The sequence below is a fragment of the Epinephelus fuscoguttatus genome, linkage group LG16 (assembly GCF_011397635.1).
Source record: "Epinephelus fuscoguttatus linkage group LG16, E.fuscoguttatus.final_Chr_v1".
Classification (NCBI taxonomy): domain Eukaryota; kingdom Metazoa; phylum Chordata; class Actinopteri; order Perciformes; family Serranidae; genus Epinephelus; species Epinephelus fuscoguttatus.
Window position 1 is genome coordinate 10,606,489 of NC_064767.1, and position 24,387 is coordinate 10,630,875.

At 41.6% G+C, this 24,387-nt stretch overlaps 1 long non-coding RNA gene across 1 annotated transcript in view; it reads right to left on the reverse strand.

Moving 5' to 3' along the window:
- Positions 1–5,870: 5,870 nt before the first annotated feature.
- Positions 5,871–24,387, reverse strand: part of LOC125903221 (uncharacterized) — a 68,570-nt gene continuing 50,053 nt past the window's right edge. Inside the window, exons 4-5 of the long non-coding RNA XR_007451250.1 lie at positions 6,282–6,354; positions 5,871–5,935 (exon numbers count right to left, since the gene is read on the reverse strand). This is a non-coding gene — a long non-coding RNA (uncharacterized LOC125903221). The remainder of the gene's footprint in view (positions 5,936–6,281; positions 6,355–24,387) is intronic.

The window sequence follows — 24,387 nt, forward strand, 5'->3', positions numbered from 1 at the left end:
CATAGCAGCTCCCAGCATAACATCACCAAACTCACTTCCTTGTTCCTGGTTGTGAAGATGCAGGCAAGTTTGACACAAACGTCTCACATTTACCAAATAAATCCCAGATGCTCTGCACAAAAGCATAAACTGTTCAGCACCATGTGCAACGCTGTGGTGGAATACAAACGACAGTGATTGACATACACTTTCCTACTGCAAAACAAACCCAGAAAACAGCTGAAATGCGGAAAAGAGACAAAACAAATCACCATGACGGAGGGTGTTCCATCCAGATTTGTTACAAGTGCTGAAAGAATCACGGCGAGTTCGACTAAATATGCGTGGTTAGTGGTATCACAATCTCAAAACAGTGGACTTTAATTGTCACCAGAACAAGTTGCCTTTGAATTTTTAGAAATTTTACAGAAAAAATTGCAACAATTTTCACTTTCACTTTCACTGTTCCTGCAATTTAATTGCAACTAACAACCTAAAATAATCACAACACACATTTCAATTTTAAAAAAACTGCCTTGAGCCATTTTAGGCAAAAACAATCCCAAAAAAGCCAGTGAAATCCTGGAGAGACTGGTATACAGTAGCTCATATGTGTAAATGTATGAAGACCAAGCACATTCAGGAACAACTGAAATTAAATATAATATAAAATTTTCAGGAAAAACTGCCTTACAGCCTGAGTTTGTTGAGCCTATGACTTAAAAAATTCCGCAATGTTAAGATTCTGATTGGGTCCTGGTTATACAATAAGTCTGCCAAAATAAATTACTAGCAACATATCAATCAACAGAATATGAACTGCCAACAATTTTGATAAGCAATTAACTGTTTAAATTGTTCATGAAGCAGCTGGTTCTAGCTTCACAAATGTGAGGATTTGAAGCTTTTCTTTGGTATAATATTGTAGATTAAATATCTTTACATTTGGGGGCTGTTGCATAAAACAAGCTATTTAAGAATGTCGAATGTACGGAGCACAGCTTCTTCTGCAGTCTAGTCTCGGTACCTGACCAGATGCATCCATGAAGCCTTTTCTGGCGATGAGGTCAGATGTGAAGGCAAGTCGGTCCAGCTGGGATCGGTCCTTTTCTCTCTTTCTCCTTATTCCTCTCCCATTCTAATGAGTCTCCAGGGACGCCGGCTCTCACTTAATCCACTCATCTATTTTGACTTCCTCTGCTTGAGAACAGTAACCTCAGAACTCCGGTAAAGGTCATGTTCTGTCAGCTTTGTTCAATGACATCTATTGATGCAGCTCCCATGTACGAAACCCTGAGTTTGGGTTACACGGCATCAATGAATCAGTGGAGGAAAGAGATACTCCACTGAGACGAGACTTCAACATCAAAGGCGTAAAAATAGAGAGAAATTTGTCATTATATAAACACTAATAAGCCGAGCAGGAAGAGGAGCAGGTGGAGTGTAAGGACTATATTTTTATAACTTCTTAAAAATGTTCCTGGTTCGTCCAACTGAGTGCAGGGATCTTTTCTCAAGACAGACATGGCACAGAAACAAACGACAGCTGCCTTAAAGACTTAACACAACAACTACTTAAAGATCTAACAGACACAACAGAAACATCTGTTGTTCTGTAGACATAGCAACTTATTAAAAAACGCCTGAGAGTAGGACAAGGCTGCGACGCCTACTCGGAGAATGAAAATAGCCATATTTTTATGTGCTTCATTATAGAAGTGTTGGCAGCACTTCCAACCAGTAATATGGTACAGTATGAAATGCTTCATTCCAATAAAGAAAAAAAAGTTTATTCAGTGTATAAAGTCCCCACTTAAAGTGTAGTGCCTCATTTCACCAGTTCATGTCAAAATGACACATTCACAAACGTGACACTAAATCTCATCAACCCTGATGTTCGTTGTTTACGGCCTAAATTGCCTGTTTGTTTGTCAGTTGTGCAACAATTCCAGTTAACTGAGGTTAATTGGGGTGACTCCACAATTAAAAGTCAGAGTTTGCTGGAACAAAGACTAGTGCTAACGACTAAAGCCACATTCAGACTGACTTTCGCTCAGATTGGAAAAAAAGCTGCCCTTTCATTCATCTGAACAGGGCTGTCCATCAGAGTGACGGGGTTGCCAACACAGAGGGCTCAGGCAAAACAACTCAGTGTCACCTGGCAAGGCGCTACATCAACTAATCACATACATGCAAGAGCACATTCCTGGTGGATAACTCTGTAACATGAACGCTGTATTTCTACTGTTGCTGCCATGATCACTTCCCACAGTTGTAAAATCCTGTCTGTGAGCACTGTAAACAGTCGTGCAGTGTTTTGGCATCTGAGAAGCTTTTAAATGAATTATTCTGTTGCTTAAAGTGCACTCCACACTTCCTGTCTCAACGGTGACTTCAACAACACAGCTCCAATAATGCAACCCCCTGCTTTGTTTTAACAAAGGGCTGTTTTTGGTCTGAATCCCCTCTGAAGGGGTCAGTATGCTTCAAATGAAGGGCCTGCTGGATGGTTAAATGGCGCCTGAACACATACACACAAACACACCTTTCCGAGGTCAGGATTGGGGAGGCTGCATCCAACAACTGGTGACAACAGCGATTGGCCAGATGTGCGTGGATGAGGAAGTAAGCAGGATTTGAACTTCCTTCTCAAGCCCTCTTTTTCATACTTTGCACAACTATATTTGTAACTTTTTGTGAGTACAACCAAGTGCAACACTATGAATTCCAACTGTAAGAAAGTATCCACAGTTATCCCATTTGTACGATTATCATGCCCAGCCCGTCTCTGTGATGGTGAGGCAAGTCAACACAGCTATGCCCACTTTTGTCTTCCCAATAACACAACTTTTATAGAGTTTATTGTGTTACACTTTTACTAATACCATCACAGGATTGATATATAAATCCACACTACACTCATTTTTATTTCAGATTTGTTGTTTCTAGTATTATGTACGCAGCAATTATTACAGCATAGCTTTCTGCTAGATGCCAATGATGGCACCAGACTTGATTGACAGATCTGGTTAACAGCAAATCCTTTGAGTCATCTTGAGATTGTTGCGTCCTGTTGATTGTGCTACTGGGAGAAGAATCATCTAAGGTTTTGAATTATTGATTGAAGGATTTCAGGCTACAACATTTTCCCTATATCAGGTTTATAATGAATGTGAAAAATCCTTCATGTGATCTCCAATCTTTAATAGGTTGAGAAAGGGAGTAAACATGCACCGAAAACGGAAGCAATCCAGCAATATTTCCTACTTATCTGAGCATGAATGACCAAAATGACACACGCTCAGTTCCCAATGTCTCTACATCTCCACCTCCTCGATGAAAGCTGGCTATTCCTTTGTGTGCAGGCTGACTGAAACATCTGGGTTGATGCTCCTGTCATCCTACATCCACTGTACGAACAAGCTTTCGCCACCAACAAGTCAATCATCCTCAACCTTCCCCCGGTAAACAAGCAGCGCTGAAAGAGCTGCCACGTGCTAACCAGCCAGCACGCCAGGACACTCGCTGACAATAACACGGAGGGAAAAACAGATTAATAAAGACAGAAAGGGGAGTAAAATAAAGATAAACACAAACAGAAAAGGAGAGCAGTCGGAGGTGGTTGGAAGGGAGGGGGGTTAAGAACGCTGGCTGGCTGTGTCTCTTTGGTGAAATCTAAATGAGAGTGTATAATATGGGCCCTTCATAGGATTGATCCAGAACATTCCCCCCTTCACTGGGCTTTTCTTCCTGCTCAAATTGAGGGATTACCCCAGGAGGAAGTGCTTTGATTAGGCACAATAGGCATCTATCCTCTGTTGATTTGTGGGATTGAGGAGGCAAATCCCTGACAAAAAGCTGATACAGAGAGCGAGGGCCGCTGGATGATGCCTGGCTGAGGGGGGTTGGTGGGGCAGGATAGTTCCATAGAGAAACAGCCAGGGATGGCCTCTTCCAAAAAAAATTTTGGCAAACGGTGAAAAAGGAAGAATCAAGGTTGGGTCGGAGGTCACATGTGAGGGAGGAGGAAGGGATGTCTTGTGAAGTTCACAGCGAAGGAAGATGAGACGGTGAAAAAAAAAAATCAAATAGAGATGCAGATTTTTAGACAGCTGCTTCCGTGGGTTCATATGAGACTCTTCTCCAAATGTATCCAGAAACGTTTTACAGTATTGTTGTGCAGATGAAGAAAAGAGTTCTCGGTAAAAGGCCAGCACAAGAAATGTCAAGCTAAGACGACTAAATCCAAAAATCACATTGACAGAGAAGATTTTCATACTTCTGCTGGCGACAACTGCTCACTTGTGTTTTCTTCGATGACTTCTACAGCTGTCAAAACTGTAAGCACATCAAAAACTTCAAGGATGTTTTTTCATTGATGAAAACCTAGATAAACACTTGTGACCTATTTCCTCATCTTCCTTTTAACAGAAGCTACATGCATTATAGCATATATAAAACAAGTGAGAAGCTAATTGGTTCCCAGAGAAAAGTTTAGGATACAGAAAGGGGTGTGAACAGGTTTATGTCACCCGAGGGTCATGAAATTCACTCTACACACAAAATTAAGCATTGCCGTTGTGTGCGTTTCAGTGTTAGGGTTACTGGCAGTGAGGTAAACAAGAGGATCAATGTCTTTTGCAAAACAGTTACCTCCAGTCCCTCTATTGAAAGTCTCTAATCTGCTCTCTCTTTCACCCCTCTCTCTCTCTGGTTACTGCTGCAAGAGACCATGGACGGTCCCTCAGCCTGTCAGGCAAGCCCTGTTATCCCAAATGAGTCTCGAGCTCCTCTAAACACTGCCGTTATCCAGTTTCCGTGGGGACCTGGAGCTACAAGGCACAGACAAACGTGGGCTGGGTTGAAGTGTCGGGCGGGGGATTTTTGTCGGATTTACACATATATACGATTTCAGGGTTTAAAACTAAGTTCCCCCTCCCCGAGGAAGGAGCCCAGGCAAAAGCAGAGCCGTCAGTGTCGCCAGTTTCGGCTCAAGCTGCCAGTGTGACGCCCAAAGGTGCAGCAGAGGCCACACGCAGTACTGAATGAAGGGGCACGGAGCATTGACAAAGTGGGCGTGTTGTACCTGTTAGAGGCTAGAAGTGCAACTACGGCTACGGTGAGCTGAAAGGGGGCAAAACTTCAAAGGAGGAGGGGGGGGTTCTCATTTAAATTCTTCAGTCCAGTCCCTGGGATTTGGTTTAATGAGCTGAGAAGCAGGGGTAGACAGCTGACTCCTGACTGTGCGAGCATGCGTTTGTGTGTGTGTGTGTGTGTGTGTGTGTGTGCGTGCGTGCACACGTTAGAGGAGTTTTCCCACCACTAAGTCCCTGTGTGCACATATGCATGTTAGGTTGCCAGACTACTGTGGCCATGCACTGACACACACACACACACACACTTTCTCTTTTCTCTGAAGCCTCTCCAGCACTGGAGACTCTGCGTACACACACAAGCAAGCACACACACACTCGCACTGTAAAGGTCCAGGGGTTTGCCAAACTGCAGCAGACTGGGTTTCTACTCAGAAGCCACAGCTCTCCCTCTCTCTGTCACTGCTGCCACTGAAACTGGTCAAAGCTGGCTGTTTTAGTGGCTCCAGAGCTGTTGGCAGCGAGTGTTGGCAGCCATGTATCTCCTTATTTTTTATTTCTTTTCATGCCTGCGTCTGTATGTGTGTGTGTTTCATTCACTCAAACAAGTGGCATCTGAAATATGGAACTACGAGCCCTCACACAAGCCCTGGCTGAGTGACACCTACATTAATCCATCCCCTGTACTCACCCTTGTGATGTGACACCGGGGAGAGTGGCCATTTCTCTCCGGGGTTTGACACGGCATCGGCTGCTGTCAACCAGCGCCTTTTCTTCTCCTGTTGTTCTGTTTTTCCACAGACGTCATCAGCCTAAAGGAAATGATGCTGTAGGCCCTTTGCTCTCTGGCAGAGGAGGCAGACCTGGAAAAATAAGTAAGACACAGGAGGGAAGCCTTCGGTTATGACGGTTGCTATTTTGGCTGCTCGCTTATATCAATACATGAAATATGGCTAAACCTCCAACTCGATACTGACGGCACTTACTGCCAATTTAAATATAATTAATCTAGGAATACATATGTTTTGAATCTGTCAACTATTGTTAAAGAGGACCTATTACGCATATTTTCAGGTTTAAACTTGTGTTTTAGATTTCTACCAGAACATGTTTACACACTTTAATGGTCACAAAGCACTTTATTACCTCACATTGTCTATGCCGGAAGACCTACATTAACCCTCTGTCTGAAATACTCCATTTTAGTACCTGTCTCTTGAAGCAAGCCTCCCGAAAAAGCCCCGTCTGCTCTGATTGGTCAGCGTTTGCAGCTGGGAAATGACTGTAACAGAGAATAACAGCACTTTTTACCATAAAAAAAAAATCACCAATGGAAGCTTGTAAACACAACCAGACATGTCTCAGCATGAATATGATCTGAAATCGGGGAGAAATGAACATCATAAGCAAACAAGTTTACCTGTTTACTTGACGTTAGCATGTAGCTTTATGTAGCAGTGTAGGCTACATAATGTAAAAACTTGCAGTCGTGTAACTGTAACTTATGAACATGTAAAGAAATCCAACACACTATGACATCATACTGTACTGAAATTAAGTGTTCAGAACATTAGGCATTACATAAAGAAGCAAACATAAATTAAAACATTGTTGTTTTACGTAAAGGCTTGAAACTTTAGCATAAAAAATTCATAATCCTAAATAAACCCTACAATAATCTATGTACATATTTGGTCTGAAGCCTGTGAAATGTTGAGGCTTGTTAGGGAGTGTGACAGAGAGGTCCAGCTCTGGCAAACAGAGCCGAATATGACACTAGTGTTAATCTCTAACCCTGCAGGGGAAGCAGTCATACAGAGGGATCCTATTACATCTTTCATTTGGCCCCAGCGGGCCCCATCCTGAACAGAGGGATTACTGGGGGCTCTCGCAGTCACTTAGGCATACGCCTGCCCCCAACCAGAAAACCCACAATCCACCTCTGACATCATCAAACAGGGACAGGGCGGAGAAGTGTGTGTGTGTGTGTGTGTGTGTGTGTGTGTGTGTGTGTGTGTGTGTGTGTGTGTGTGTGTCTCAGCAGGAAAGCAACATCACACTGAGGTAAACAATTAGATGCCACATTTTTGCCTTGGCTCTTCAAATAAATAGGTTGAGGATCATTATTTGTTAATAAATACGTTTTCATCAGCAGATGATGGTGGACCGCTGCCCAGACATGGACCGATGTGGACGGAGGGGCGGCAGCGTTGCAAAAAAGAAAAGAAAAAGGAGCAGGGAGAAAAAGAAACGAGCAAAAGAGTAGAATGAGAATGAGGGTGGGGATGCATTTGTATGGGAGTGTGTGCGAGAGAGGGAAAGCAGAAGCAGAAGAAGAAAGAAAAGAGAGTTAGCTGTTGGCAGTAACAGCTGCTGCAGCCTCAGTGCCTGAGTTCCAGATTGAACTTGAGGCTTGTACTGTATGACAGCGTGTATGAGCGCCGCCGTTTGCAACGCCGCTCATGTTCTGTCGAGTGCGAGATAGATAGCCCAGATAAAACGACAGCTCTATTGAGCGGCTCTGTTGTGCACCTGTCCAGCAGAATTTTTTTCTGGCTTCATTCTCCTGGATTCCGCTGTGATTACCCAGCAACATGCCGCTCTGCCGTGACATCAGCCTGCAATTTACATCCAAATTAGAATCAGATGAATAAGGAATGGCTCTTTTCTCTTCTGGCCATCCCTCGGCCATTCTCTTCCTCCAGCCCTCCATTTTCCCCCCACTCTCTTCCTCTCTGACCATATTGAGACCAAGTTAGCACAAATGAGACATGACTTTCACTGAAAACGAGCTGGATGTCTCTATCAAAACAGCTCTCTGAAGTGGGCGAGTGCCTCAGTTTGGAAGGAGTTTGACGCAGAACAAAACTTTTATCTGACTCACATCAGAGTTCCTATGAGACCAGTGAACTCGAGTACAATAACAACGCTGATTAAACACTTCAAAACTGAAAAATAAACTGCGCACAAAACTGAGTCATACTGAAAAGAAAATAATCATTTCAGCTAAAGTCTCTGGAGTTTTATTTCCTTTTTTAATCAGGTTTTTCACCATGTTTCAGTAGGTAATGGACAATTACATCTATCCTAGCCCCCTCTTGTGGCACAGTATTCACAAGTGGTTTTAAAAAACTTGACTTTTTTCCCCAGTGAGCGTTCTCGAAGTATTGCAGGCCATATTAAAATAACTGTAATGATATCTGCAGCCGCAGAACTATCATCTTATGTGAAAGTAACCGTTGATCAGCAGTTATTTTCCCTCTGTTGTTTTTACTGAGTAATGGGAGCAGTGTGATGGTCAGAAAATCAGCAGTTAGTCTGTCAAGAGGGATCTTGTAAAATGTATAATCCCAACACTTACGATGATTATCAGTTCGTGGCTACGGCGGCAAGTGTAAAGTGACTTTATAATTATTCAAGTACTTTCCATGGTTGAAACACATTGCCCACCATCTTGGCACTCCCCAGTTTCTACAATATACAACTGTTGGGCACCCTGCTCCCTCCTCTGCTGGTCAAAGACCCACACAAAACTCTGTCAATCATTTTAACAGTCTAGCTTGAGGCAAGAATTGCAAACACACCAGTGGACAAAGCACATGGTGAACACTGGTAGTCTACCCTAACCCTTTGGTACAAGTCCACTTCTCCACTGCTACTGTTTAGCTTTGCAGTCTACATTGCAGCATTGCTGCTTTCATCATATCATTACATTTGCACGTTTCAGTCGCGTCATATCAATGTTTCTAACTTGATGCAGTATATGAGCTGGATTTTCACTGGGGGTTGAAGGGGGATTTTGGATGGTGCGAGACACCTGCCAAGCTGCAGACCACTGGAGACCAACAAACAATAAAACCGGTTGTGATTTGGCGAGTCATTGATGTGTTTTCACCTGCTTTTAAGGCACTAAACATGGGTGTTTTGTAGTGACCCATCACGGTTTTTCCAGCTGGAACTGTGCTACAAAAAGTGTTTGTTTTTTTACCATGACAATGCTGTGTTTCCTGCCGAGATAGTGACATGATCTTTTCCTGACAACAACCAAGTGGCTTTTGTGCTTAAACCTAACCACGCATTAAAGACAGCATTGTTGAAATATGGAGTTTCAACATGTACACAATATAATAACGTGCAAATGTAAGGTATCCATGGTGTGCAGACCAAGAGCAGCCTCTCACACTACTGACCTCACCATATTCACTGTCTTTTTAGCTCCAAATGCTTAACTATGTTGACCAGCTAGTTGCAAACTGTGTTGGTCTGTCGTTTGCTGATGGAGCAGTGGCGTACAATGAGTTTATCAGAGCTTTTTTGTTGAAAACAGCTGTGTGCTACATCTGGAAATAAAGCAGATGAGAGCAGTGAGAGCAAAGCAGAAGCAAAGTTGTGTGCCGTAACAAAAAAACAAAAAACAAAACATCACAACAACAAAAAATAAGCTGAAAGACTCTAAAAAGCTCTGTAGAACTGAAGGGAACCAGAGATGGGTGATAATTCTCTGTGGGTTTGTCACTATAGGCAGCACCTTACATTTCTTACAGTAAATACAACAACAGTCAACAGAAAAATATTGCTTAGAGCAGCTTTATTTGACAAAGTGTAATAGGCCTATAATACATGTGCATCTCTACTGTAGTTATGGATCACCTAAATGCTATTGCAATATTAGCATTTTTCATATTCATAAAGAAATCTCTTTCAGAACCCACTGAATTGTGGGTGGAATCCACAACTTATTGAGGCAGTCTACAGAAATTTCAGAGCTTAAATAAGTAGATCAACAAACAAAATTTCCACCCTGTAAAAAAAATCTAAAGTTCAACTTTTTTTGATGGGTCAGGGAACATTTTGAAAGATAAAAGTATAGCCTTGCCGCAAAAGTTTAATCAAGACAACATTCCTACTTGGAAAAACCACACCTAAATGTATACACAATGCACACCAACAGGCTTATGAGCTCTATGTTTGCAGGTGTGGTTACCATCAGGTTAAGACTTTGTCGCACCATTTCTGTTTGACTGTCAGAAAAGCTTGACACTGACAGAGTTGGCTTTACACTGGCCCTATAAATACAGATATCAAAATCCAACGAGCTGTGACAAAGACATGGCAGGTGATGATGTCTTTACTTCCTTGCACAAGTACAAATGTCATAGCCGTGTCAGTTGTTTCATATACACAGTACGTTATACAGTATATATGGGAGCTGACTCTTCTGGTGCAGTTAGGATCTTATTAGCTGCCATGACGATAGCTTCTTAAAGCCCAATCCACAAATGGTGTAAACCAGCTTTTTCATGGTCCACAGCACATTGCAGCCCATATACTAAATACCATATGATTCATAATCGTATCTGGATAACACACTCCACTACATGGACCACAATTTTAAGGCAGACCACCCTTTGTGGGTGGAAAGGGTGTTGCGCAGCAAAAAGCAGACTGGGGTTTTAAACCTCAAGCATGTATCCACCAAGTTGCTGCTGCAGCTCCTTTTTGGAAGCGGCGTCTTCACTCAGACTCCACATCAACATGTTTGCTCTCCTGGCAGTGGCAGAGTCTGAGGGGACACACACTGGGAGCCTGTATGGCTGGTGGGCCAAGAGATCACAGAGACAAACATATGTTCACTGGCAGCCTGGCACCCTGGAGTATGGAGACTGGCAACCTTTTAACCTCTACACACTCTCACACTCACTCACACACACACACACACACACACGCATGTATGTGCAATAAAACTTGTACATGTGCACAAAATAAAGACACGTGCAAACAGATGTAAAGATTAACAAGCATGCACAAACACACTCTCGGTTTCTTGCTCATGCTTAAGCACAGGTGCACACAAAACACACAAACACTTAATGCAGTCACACAAGAATATACACAGTCTTTCTCACGCGCACACACACAGCGCCCAGTCCAGCAAGCAATATTTTGTATTATTCATGAGGGAGAAAATATTCAAATAATTATGAGCTGCTGCTTCTGTGCCAAACACTGCGTCTGTGGTTCATACCACCAACACACTCCATCCTCCTCTGTGTTACACATCAGTTTGACCCGATAAAGTTTTGTTAAAATCACATTAAATGACGTTAAACTGACGACAATATTGCACATGTTGAGAGGACTTTTTGCTGGAATAGAACACAATGAATAAGCGGTAATGGATAATGATGAATGAGAATAGAATGGAACAGAAAAGATGTTTTATATTGTCATTAAGATCACAAATGTCAAGAAGATTGTTGTTGTTGGGAAAGAAAAGAATAGAGAAGAATAAAAGTGATATTTTGTAGCTCTCTGTTAGTAAATATGGTTGACAGCAGCTCCCACATATGAACTGTCAGTCTGACAACATTTCCTCCACATGATTTTACCACTAAATAAACTGCAGAACATCCCCTCAGTAAAGCACTGTTTCTCCAAGCGTCGAGGTGTCACTCAACCTCCTTCACCACCAAACCGACTAAAACAAACTGGCTCGGCGGACCCCGTCTTTGTTCTCTCCGTGTTAGCTGTCCATCACTTTGATTGGCAGACAAGTGTCAGAGTGAGGGAATGTCGCGGGAAGCCGGGAAGAGAGCAAAAGCCACGGCGTCAATCTCAATATTTCATCTCGACCCCTGAAGAAGGGCTCGGCGGTCTCATAGTTTAAATTCTAATCGTGTTAGGCCACAGGGGCATGTCATTTAGAAAGCCAGCCTCCGACTCTCCGTCCCTCTGCTTTCCTCCCTGGCCCAAACAAATTATTAGAAGATTCCATTATTTCTCCATTATGCATATGTGTTTGCGTGTGGCTGCTCTGTTACAGGCCGGGGAAAAAGAGCATGGGTAAATAGCCTTGGTTTAGCCCATCATGGGCCAATATGTCTAGCCCTGGACACAGCTGGGGTCCTTGGGGGTCCTCAAATTGGTCATCATTAGAGCCATAATGCTGCTGTTTTGCTTCTAATAATGCCTCAGTCCAGATAATCAGTGTGCAGAAAGGATGCTACTTTTTCTGTTTTCTGTCTTCCATTGTCTTTAGTCTCATTTACAGGGGACACGTAACATGTGAGGACCTGAGATAATTAAGGAATTACCCCCCAACCTCTGCTCTTTGTAAAACTCATTTATAAAGCCTGATTCCATTTACCGCTTATGACTGAAGCCCTACACACAACAGAATTTTGGGTTACATTTTATATTTTCTAATTTAGCAAAGAAAAACTGCATTTACAAGACCGTGGGCCTTGTAGTGAGATTGTTTATCTACTACCATTTCCAAGGTCAAGATTGAACTTTCATTAAAAATTTTAGGCTAACCTGGATGAGAAGGCCTCAGTGGAGCAGTGTGTAAGATTTAGCTGCAGTTTCCAAGTAGCTGAAACTTCTCCTGTGCACCAAGTGTGAGCTCCCAGTTCAGACTCCTTCAATGTTCATTGCTCAGGAGCCAAATTATCCACAGAGCTCTCCTCCTCTCCAAAACAAACAGACCAGGTGACTAAAAACAGTAAACCCAAAGCTGTTCAGCTCATCATAGAGGGGCTGCTAACTACAGTGGCTGACACAAGAACGCAAGACGTGAATGGCCCTATCCAGAGCAAGTGTTTGGTTTGTCTGTTCTGGGCTACTGTAGAAAAATGGTGGTGCGAACTTCGTGGACAAGGACCTGCTCCTTATGTAGATATATATTCACAATATATATGAACAAAGGGAGTTTACCCACTATGTCTTTACAGATGAACAAATAGGTTCAGTCAGTGGTATTTGTTCATTTATAAAGCCATACTGGGTAAACTCCCTTCGTACATTTGTATTTTGATTTAGCAGAGATCTGACTGTAGCTTTAGTCTGAGATCTATAGACTTAGTTTTGTTTTCTGTTCCTAGTGTACAGACTGAGCTGGGAAAGAAAGCTTTTATGTGCTCTGCTCCTCTCACTTGGAATAACCTTCAAAAAGGGTTGAAACTATGTGAACTCTGTATGTTTTTGTCATTGTGCGTAGGCGTTTCAATATTTCTACATTTTACTGTAAATCTTTTATGTTTTTTATTTTGTGGTTGTTTGGCTGTAACTTTTTGGTATGCGGCTGTCTTGGCCAGGTCTCCCTTGTGAAAGAGACTGTTGATCTCAATGGGACTTACCCAGTTAAATATGGGTTAAAATTAAAAATATAAATGGCTCATTCTAAGGAAACAAAAACATTAGGCCCGTTTCCACTGAAGAAGTTCCTGGTACTATTTGGGGGGCAGGAACTACTACAGGAACGTCCTCTTGCTCGGCCCTCTCAACCGCCGTGTCTCCACTGAGAGAGCGAAGTAGGAGGAGGTTCCTGCAAAGTTAGCGGGCTCTGGATGTGACGTAATTGTTGCGCGACCATTTTGACCGGGGAGCCGTAGGGGCGTAGGGACGTAGGGACGCCGTTAGCTGTTAGCCCTTAGCGGTGTCTGTAATAACTCAGTAACTCAATAAACAGTCCGTGAAAAAAAAAAAAAAAAAATTCCAGCAGATGTCTTAGTTACAACATGATTGAGCTAACTGGAGTAGTTTCATGTCGTATCCGACAACAGGAGGCTTTTAACAGATGACGTCCTGATGTTAGCTTTGCTGCTGTTGTGAGCTGTCCCTGTCAGCTGATGCTTTCTAGACATCGTGATTTCCCAAAACTGAATAAATACCACACATAGCAACACAAAACTGCTTTGCTAGCTCAATCATGTTGTAACTAAGATATCCGCTGGAAAAAATATTTTTTTCACGGACCGTTTAGTGAGTTACTGAAGCTATGAACGAGCTAACCCTCGTCTGCTGAATTTTAAAAATACCGGCTATTTTGCTGCTTTCTGTTGACGTCACATCCCGCCTTGAGTATCTCCAATCAGCACCAAGTAAACCCCAAGCCCCAGCCAGGAGTCTCTCAGGGCCGTTCTGAGTACCTACTCCAAGGCAGGGACTTGTTTCGCCCCTGTAAAAGTTCCGGAACTCTGTCCTTCGGGGGTGGTTCCTGTGGTGGAGACACGCACCAACGGCCCTGGCCCCGTAAAATTACCCCAAAGTTCCTGCGGTGGAAACGGGCCTATTACAATTCTTGTTTTCATGTGATTAAACATTAAAGAAATCATACTCATTATATTACATTCCATTTCTGCCAATATATCCCCCTAAATCCTACACACTGGACCTTTAAAGGTGCAGTATGTTATTCTTGATAAACACAGTTGACTGTTGAGTCTCATTCCCAGGTCAACATAGACCTGTGACCTTGGGTTGGTGGGCGGACCAAACCACGAACCCAAATCGTCAACAATCAACTATCTTTTTCCAGAATTACATACAAAACCTTTTCAAAGTAACTTAAAATGCCCTGAAAATCTCACCAGCGACATAAATCTTCACCTTGCTGTAATGATGGACATAGAAGTGTACCCCAGGACATCATGACATCACTGTTGGGTGTAATTACAGGTGCAAAAGACCACACTTCTGAAAAAGACTTAGAACTTTCAACCACGGTGGGCAGTAAAATTGTCCATACTGTGTTAAGTTAATGCTACAAAAAAAATGGAGATCTAAATAAATCTGTAATTCCATGACAACTGGCTAACTCTAGTTGCTATGTAACAAGTGTGCTTTTGATTGAAAACTCCAGAACAGAGACTAAATGGACTTTGTGGGGAGACTGTTTTGCCACATACACCCCTTCACCCATAACAGTGTCTTTCATATGTTCCACTGCTGCCAGCATTTTAGTAAAATTAGGACAGAGAGGAAGGAGAAGAGGAAAGATAGCTGGCTTTTAGATTGGTGATATCCTGATTTAACATAGAAAAACCTGACTTTGTGCTTAAAAGAATATTACTATATTTAGAATAGGCTCGACAGCTGCTTGCATGTTTATGGTTGAAGACAGGAACAACACATTTTATGTAAAAACATAACATCAGCATGGGATTTTCAATGTGCACAATGATTTTTACATCACAAATGACAGTTATGGCTGATTGACAAATGACTGATATTCAGGTATGTAAGGTCCTGTGTTCAACTATGAGCATGTCAAATGTGACAATAATATTTGTTGAGGCTGAAATGCATGTTTAACTGTGTGACACACTCTCCAAAGATCCCCATTGAAAAATAATCTCAAAGGCAACAGGGAAAAACACACAAATACACAGCGATAAAGCCACCCTCCATGGACATCATCAGGTTTTTCCATTCATTATAAATGAGAGCAGAGGGAGTTTTCCAGATCATGAAAGATATAAAGAGAATTGTATTGCATTAGACAATAATCCATATTTCTGCCTTGGACAGTGTGTCAGGGTTATTTTTGGCAATGTCAGCTGGCTGTTTTTAATGGCCTGCATATTTATAATGTCATGGTTTTATATTTTACAGCCTCAAACGGATTTCCTGCAGTTGCAGGGCCATAATCATGGTCAGTTCATAACTCACCAGGGATTATTGATGCACTTTCACATCAGCATAACATATCCCATTTGGTGCAGCAGATGCCATTAGCCAATGCACCTTACAGCATCAGGGGTAAATATATTCTTAGTGTGGATGGCTGCAAAGGCAATAAAACCACTAAAACTGGCAGTTTTGGTTCAACCACTTTAACCACTGTCGAAGATAAAAAGTTAAAGATTTTCGGCACTAGATATTCAGGCCAATATAAGTGAAATTTATACTAATCAAGACAAACTGCTGCTAGACTGAGACAGGTTATGTACAAAGGATACAACCAAATAACATAAGTACTTCATTAAAAAAGGACTTGAGCTTTAAGGTGACTAAGTAACTACAATAAAATCATACAGGTGGGTCAAATTAGGGTGCATATTGATTAGCAGTAATGGTGTAATGGTGAAAATTCTCTGAAGGAAGGACTCCTTGTCATTGGAACAGTTCTTAGGTAGGATTCGGCAACATAGCATCCTTGAAATTCAGCTACTTAAGGATCCTTCCTTGACTTTGAGAAACTCCCTGTATATCACACTATTTACAGACACATACTACTGTACTTCCTGGCTTTTAACCTAATGTGACCCCTCTTTGTAGCAGTGTTTTTACAGGGGATTAAGGTGCATCAAAATTTAGGTGTTTTGCATGAAAATTTGTGTCTCTGTGATAGGCTATTAAAGGGTACACACACTGCTGAACACACAGCACCCTTACATACATTTTAAACATCTGAATTTCTTTTTAACTGCCCCACTTTAATGCCCATTTCTGGTAAGGACGCAATTATCAAGTTGGTATCTGCAACAATACTGACCTTATTAAGCGGATCAAGTATCGGCCAGACGTGACCAATTTACATAAAATACAGCTTCCTTGAAAATGTCATTATGGAATTCTGTGTTTTATCTATCAGTTGCATTCTTTGAGTCATGGTGAGACACTCTTCAGTGCCATAGCAAACCCTGACCTTATGTTACCTCGTAAAATCTGTACACCGAACTGCATGGAACTCACTGAAAACATTTTTATATTTGTGGAGGTAATGATCACTGCTGTTGCAATTGTGAGAATCAGGAGAGAAAGATTTATTTTGGTGAATCTCTAGGTTCAGGGTGCAACACCACTGCATACTATACCATCAAAACCCCTTTGCTATGCATTATAAGGCTGGGCAATATATCGATGTCAGATTTCATATTGATATCATGATATGCGACTGGATAGTGTCTTGGATTTTGGATATCATAATATTCTCAGTGTTGTCTTTACCTGGTTTTAAAGGATGCATTACAGTAAAGTGAAATAATTTTCTGAGCTTACCAGACTGTTCTAGTTGTTTTGTTATTTGCCTTTATCCACTCCATCATGTTCACATTACTGATAGTCATTTATCAAAAATCGGGGTGGGCAATATGGCCCTAAAATAATTTCATGATATTTCAGGGTATTTTTGCGATAACAATATGACAAATTAGTTTAAAAAAAAAAAAAAAAAAAGGAAAATAGAATTGCAACAAAATAAGTGATACAGTTTTACAGTTTGCCTTCAAATATTCAGTAAAAACTAAACAAAAATTATCTCTCATTTCTTTAGTTTGTGAACAACAACAGTGACTAAGAGTGAGATTCAGATTGTGTATACAATATTAATAATTCAACAAAAAAAAATCTACCACACATTACACATTTAAACAGCTCCCAAATACAAAAATGTCCCCTGGGATCTATATATATATATATAAATCAACAGGTGATTTACTTCTTTTAGTAAAATCCTAAATGATTGAGTTGTTTATATTTTCCGCCTGGAGCTTTATGCTCTGCCATTTCTCCTCTAACCATCATGCTGTAACCTGTGACAGGCTGTTATGATACCACAACTATCACGTTTTTTGTTGAGCTGCGAGTGTCATGTAGGTTTACATTACCAAAGGTTTATGACAAAACAACACAGATTCCTTTGTGCACGTGGCAAGAGAGGAGAGATAGAGACACTGTGCTGCTGCCAGAGGAGCCGCTGAATGAGTTCCCTCTGAGCGGTAAGTCGCTAAAAGAGTCTGAGAAGTCCGGGGCTGTTCATAAAACATTCAGAACACCACAGTTTATTCCACACTACTGAAGCTCCTCCTCTTTTTGGAACCGCCGCAGTGTCGGTAATAATTTCGTTTTCAGCCATGCTTGTTGTTTCCATGGGTAATGGTATGACGTCAATATGTCAACGAGCTGAAATATCCCGAGTATCACAATATGAATTTTTCACGATATTAAAAATTATACCAGTATTATCGCAAACGATATGATATGGCACACCCCTATTGTAAAAGCACCAATAGTCAATGCTACAACCTTGCAGCAATATTGATAAACCTCTCTGAGGAAAAAATGTTTTAATATTTGATTTTCTCACCCATGTCTTACTTTACTGATTTGCATCACTTTGGTTGTTTTTATGATTTCATCCATCAAACAGACAAAGACAATTAACTCAACTTTAATTTTTGGTTAGAAAATTTTAATTCAAAATGTTGCAATAATTCAAGATGCCACAAGCTTTTAAAATATAACAAAATGTCAGATTTTTTTTTTTTTAAACAATTTGACCGTTGGCCATGACAGCACCCATATTACATGACCAAAACAAGTGAGACAAGTTAAGCCAGAAAGTACAGCACTTGGTCCAGATATTTTGTCGACAACTACAGCACCACCATTCAGCTCCCTCACCTCGCACACTGCTCTGTCCACACTTGTTACAATGTGAGGACTCCTGTCAGTAAATCAAGTCAGAGGGGATCATTTAGTCCTAATGGCTCTACTACAACTGGACCTCCTGTCTATCCAACAACAGGCCCCTCAGCGCTGCAGCCCAATGTGGCAAAATGTCACCTCTGAAAATTAGCCATCAAGCGGGGGCAATTTTCCCCCCAGCTAAATTGCTAAATAAGTAGCGAGGCTGTAATAGGTAGCAATCTGGGGCTAATCTGATGAGATCATTTGGAAAGCGTTGGACTGGGGGTTGAGAGCATGGGGAGGGGAGCTCTGAGTCTGTGTGTGTCTGTGTGTGTGTATGCATGCATGAGTGAATTGTGTAAAAAGTTGTCTATGGCTTCATAAATCAGTGTGTGTATGCATGAGTGTGTGGCTGTACGTTTGCATATTTACAGGTATTCAAGCACTGTGATACACTAGCCTTAGTAGGCCTCTTTATGGCATCTGTGTGTGTATACATGCATGGGTGTATGTGTCGATATGCATGAGAATACAATCATAACTAAGCGTCATCTGAGCTTATGCTGTGACTGAGGAATCATGGGGACACAGCTGGAGGGTCATGTGATCACAGACGTATAGCAGTGTGTGTTTGTGTGTGTTTGTGTGTGGCGGGAGGGGACATGATGGCAGGGGTGGAGGGTGAATATTACTGTCGGCGGGCACCAGATGCCAGCTGGCAGGGGCACAAAGGGAATAGACAGGGAGTGGGTCGAACAATTACTGTTATTCATAGCTGAGCCAACAGAGAAGGTCTTTGCCATTAAGAAGCACACAGGGCCGGATTCATGCAGATACGTGTGGATTTAGAGCCATACAAACGGGAGAAAATAGCTGTCGATCTTCCGCTGGTAGCAAACACTCGCTAAGACCTACACATGCTGTAGGCAAACACACACATCCTCTGTCTCTATCTCTCACACACATACAGGAATGTTAATATGTTTGGCACCCATTTAAGCAATTACACCAACAACAAAATCTTGTCAGCTCTATATAAACAATGTCATCATAGTGTCAACGCCAAAGTCAACGACAAACTAACACAACCTGTCTCATCGTGACTGACATCTTGTTATTATTAAGTTCTAGATTAAAAACCGAAAGGAAAAAAAGCTCGACTGTGATTCATTTCTCAAACTTGGACAATGGGGTTTTCCTTTGTTTCAGTAACTGAGTTGCTTGCCGCTGTACAACCTAATTTTCTCATAACCCACTTTTGCAGAGAACTACAGTAATTGTTATTAAGTTCAATCAGAATGGGGTCAGTACTGGAAGCCACTCGGCCCTGTGTTTAGTAATTAACATTTCACAGTGAATATCTCATTACGGGAGACAAAGGTTGCTAATAGGAGGCTCGGCTAGTGAGAGCATGTAGCTGGAGCGACAAAGCCCCTCCAGTTTTACTCTGGATGCAATCAGTCATGGGATTCACCAGCAGCTCAGAGATTTCCGCTCAAGTTCTTTAATAATGTAACAGCTTAATGTCCACACAAGAGAACACACAGTACACTGCTTCGATTTTAAACTGTTATTTAAAGAATTTGATTTGGTGAGATGGAGTTTTATCCTGGACACAGTGAGGGAATCTGCTCCTGTGACTCTTTATCCCTTGTTAGCCTGGTGTCGCTTATAGCCATGCTAGCAGCTAAATAGTGGCAATTTTAGTCAGCTAGTCCACTACTTAGAGCAAGCTGAAACATCTCCACAACTATTGGATGGACTGTTGTTAAATACTGTACAAGATTCATGGATCTCAGACAGTGTCTCCTAATGGCTTTAGTGAAATCTGACTTTTAATTGGTTTAATTAGGTTTATCTAACAGTATGTTAATTCATCACACACTACAGTTTAATCCTGGGAAATGGGATTACCAGAAATACACATCCAAACCATTTCCCATTTTTTAAGAAAACAGAGTAACAGGAAAAAATAGTTATGCTGTAGGCGTAAACCAAATAGGCTGATGCGTACAAAAAATACGTATTGATATTTCTTTTGAACACATAAAAAAAAAAGACAACAAGACATACAAACAAGCAGACAGAAATAAAGTAGTATTTAGAAGTAATGAAACACAATTGTCAGTGTATAGTTTCTATGATTTACACATTTGAAAAGGGGTGGGAAGAAGTATAAACTTAAAATCACACAAGTTCTTGACTTAAATCCTTTACAATGCAATCCTCAGAGTCAGCAGCTACGCAAAACTCAACAACACGATGGTATGGTCTTTTTGGCCCACCAAATTTGTGTGTGTGTGTGTGTGTGTGTGTGTGTGAGAGAGAGGGAAAGAGAAGGTGGAAGGTGGACTATTGCATGTCATGTTTCTGTAAGTCATTAATAACTTTCTCAGGATGCAGCTTTGTCACTTTCTGACCCATACAAACCTGTGACATTTTGTAGGAGGCTTACCTGAACCCACCCAACATGTGAGTCACTAGTTCATCAAACTAAATGGCATTCCCTTGCCTTAATAATTATAAATATCACCAAATAATACACTAAAGCAATCAAGTTTGGAACGCATAGGTTTGTGCACATTTATCCTTTAAGTGTTGCTTAAGCTGAAGGTACTTTAAGAGGAAGTCAGAAGGAAGTCCAGAATTCCCAGGATAATGTGCTTCCTCGCACGAAACAGAAAATGTTTCATTTCTGAGAAAAATTCTAATCTCTATGACACACCTGTGTCTGTCCAGAAATTTTAATCCATCCATTATTGGTGTTTCTAACATTTTAAGATGCCATTTGTTGTGGGCATGCCTGCAGTGGATTTAGCTGTTGTTGTGCAATTATAAAGCAGCATGAGACCAACCGGGTCTCACTCCAAAGTTGTCGAAATCCGGTGTTTGGGCAGTGAGTTGCGGTGTCAGACTCCGATGAAAAAAGCTGTCCTTTAACATCGGCATGATGCGCAGCCGGTCACCCACATATTATAACAGTGTTTGGCGGTGGGACAACAATGAAAGTTAGGGTGGCAAAAGTCCGACTGGAGCGGGCAGGAAGAGTGGTGGATGGGTCCAGCAAACAACGACTTTCACCATGAGGAGAGTGCTGTTAGCATCCCATAAGAATATAGAGCTAAACCCTGTTCCTTTTTTCCTTAACCTAACCACTTGATTTTGGAACATGCTCCAGTCTTGCACACAGAGGTGGTCTGGAGAAATCTGAGTGGCTGTGTCACATTTGGGTTTTTTCTTTTCCATTTCGAACACGCCCAAGTTGGATCATCCAACCTGCTTGCTTGACATGCAGGACCTACTGTAACCTATAATATCCTTCACTGTGTAGGTCATAATTCCATCTTTACCCAAAAGCAAGACTGCTAATGCAAAGAGAATGAATTCACCATCTGCTGATGCGACACCTGTGGAGGCCTCATGAATACTGGTCACCTTGATTTAAGGTTAGACATCAGTTCAAGGTAGACAGCTCTTCGGGGTGTATGGTAAATGTTGTGGCAGGAACCAAACCATGTGAGAGGTAAGATGGCGGTACAAGGAGACACCAGACTTCAAGAAGAAAGCCGAGTATGGTTGCTCTTAATCAAAAACATCCACATCTGGATTCCTATCAGAAGTCAGTGTGTGAACAATTGTATGTAATTATCTTTCTAAATGGACTTCATTATTACTGCATATTACTTTAAAATGTAAGCTAGAAGTGACAGAAATAAAAAAGGAGATACCACTATGGCTGCATAAAATGAAGTTTGAAAGTAATTTGAACACAGTTAAATACAGGCATTCAGACAGGGAGGAAAAAAAAAATCAGACATACATAAAGATACGGTGCGACCTAAACAGACGGCAGGCAGACACCGAGCTAAACCTCATATGCTTCCAATATGGTGAAATACAATGTAGTCCCATTTTACCCCCTACCCAGTACAGGAAAATGACTGTCAGTCTCACTTTTCTTTAGCCATATCTCTCTTTCTCCTTCATATGAATAGAGAGGGAGAGAGGTTGTGTGTTTGGATGACTGCCTCTATTGGAAAAGCACCTTCTTTGATCTGCCTTTTTTGACCTATGCTAGACCTCAGAGGCCTCATCTCCCTCGATAACAAGACAAAGAGGGTAAATGTGTTGATAGTGGCAGACGGTGCTGGAATCCTGGGCAAATGTGTCAAATTAGTTCTCACGTCTGGGCCTCATTCCTCTCCACCTTGCTGTGATCTTTCGCTCCCTTCCCTCCACTGCTCTTTACACCCCAGTCAGTCTATCCCTCACTTCTCCCACATACACTGCTCCATTCCTCCTGTGACCCTGTCCCTCGTCTCTCTATACATCCATATAGACGTACATGGGGAGAGAGCGAGAGGGTTAAATGGTAAAAATCAGGGAAAGGTATGATCTCATACCTTGCTCACAGATGCACATGCAAACCATTTGTGTATTGCAGTCGAATTAATCTGAACACCTATTTTGTGTGTTTGATTTTCATGATTTAGGCCAGTTAAGTTTTCCATATTTGACAGCGGTGAATGAAACGAACTTACAGTTCTGTAATGCCAGGAAGCACAGAGAGCAGTAGCATTGGCAGCTGTGGCCGATGCGTGCAGCTGTTTACAGGCAGTGGGTCAAACACAGCAGGTGCATTGTCATATATCCTCTTTAGCAAATTCACATCACCAGCATGGTATGCGAAATCTGCAGTGTCAAGAGAAAATATGACTGCAGTGCTTCTGTTGCATTGGGAGCACAAGGTTCATCTCTGGTTTCTGGTTAGAATGCTAAAACATTAAAATGTAATGAGACTTAATTTGATGCTTAATCTATTTATGTCTGCAGATTTTAATGGTCATGAAAAGGACACATGGCCGACCCTATATACTACAAAATATGCTTGTAAACAGTGGTGAGGAGTAGTGCAGTAGCTTCCTCACCACTACCTTCATATTTGCAGCCTGATTCAAAAAGTTAAATTACTTTTCACACTTTTTTTAGTTAATCACTGAAACTACAGCCAATGGCCATAAAAGGAAATCAATATTTTGCTTTGTTTCTTAATTTTACCATTGCTTCTATACTGTAATTGAACCCCCTTTGACTAAATGCACCCCATTAGTCGAGTTGCCCGCGTGTTTACATGTGTTTAGGTGTGAGAAAGAATAGTATCAGTAACATTGTTAACACTGTGCTACATTACAGAGAAATACAAAACCGTACTAATGAACCTTCATTAATATAGGCCTATATTTTATCTACAAGTGCACGTCACACACTGAGCGAGCCGCCTGTTAATGACGCTGTGGGCTAATGGGCATGTAGCTACTTCCATGTTTCAGATGATACGTCATGTTTGTAGTCGACCAATGAAGATGACTTTACATATCACCTTGGGTTCGTCCTTCACCTTCTCAAAATGATCCCACACTTTGGATTTCCTGCCCGACATGTTATTAACTAGCCTGTGGAATAACCGCAGGTACCAGCCCTGGAAATTAACCTGACTGCTGTCTGACTGCTGAGCGTGGACACACTCAAATTAAATTCCCAAATGGTCCAGTCATATAGGTTTTGATGTATTTTGACAAGGCGCAGCTCCTCACATTTGTTTTTGCTTTTTCTTTTTTTTTTTGGTTGGTTCCTTTGTTTTTTTTCTGTGACTCAGCGACCAATGATATCTTGCCGACTAATGACTTTTCTGGTCGACTAACGTTTGGTGGACTATTAGGGAGCAGCCCTATTTGCTTTACCAAATATGTTTTGGAGGAAAATAGCCTCGATTGAATTTTCTTTTTCCTAAACCAGTGAGTGTAACACCTTCATTTGGCACAGAAGTCGAATGGAGAAGGTCGGGTGGTTAAAGAAACAATGCACCAGAGGATTTGCGTTTCTCATCCAAAATCTTGGTCTGGCTACTGAAAGTCTCGCTTAAAGGTACCATGTTCAGTTTAAGTGAGTCTCTGTGTTGTTTGTTCTGATGCACACATAAGCACATGGTGACGCAGTACACATTCTTGCTAGTGATCTATAAGTGGCAGTAACATGCCAAGAAACACAGCAATGCCACAGCAAAGGCAGGGATGAAGAAGACTGCTAGCAAGCAAAGAATGCAGGTTTCAAGCTTTTTGGA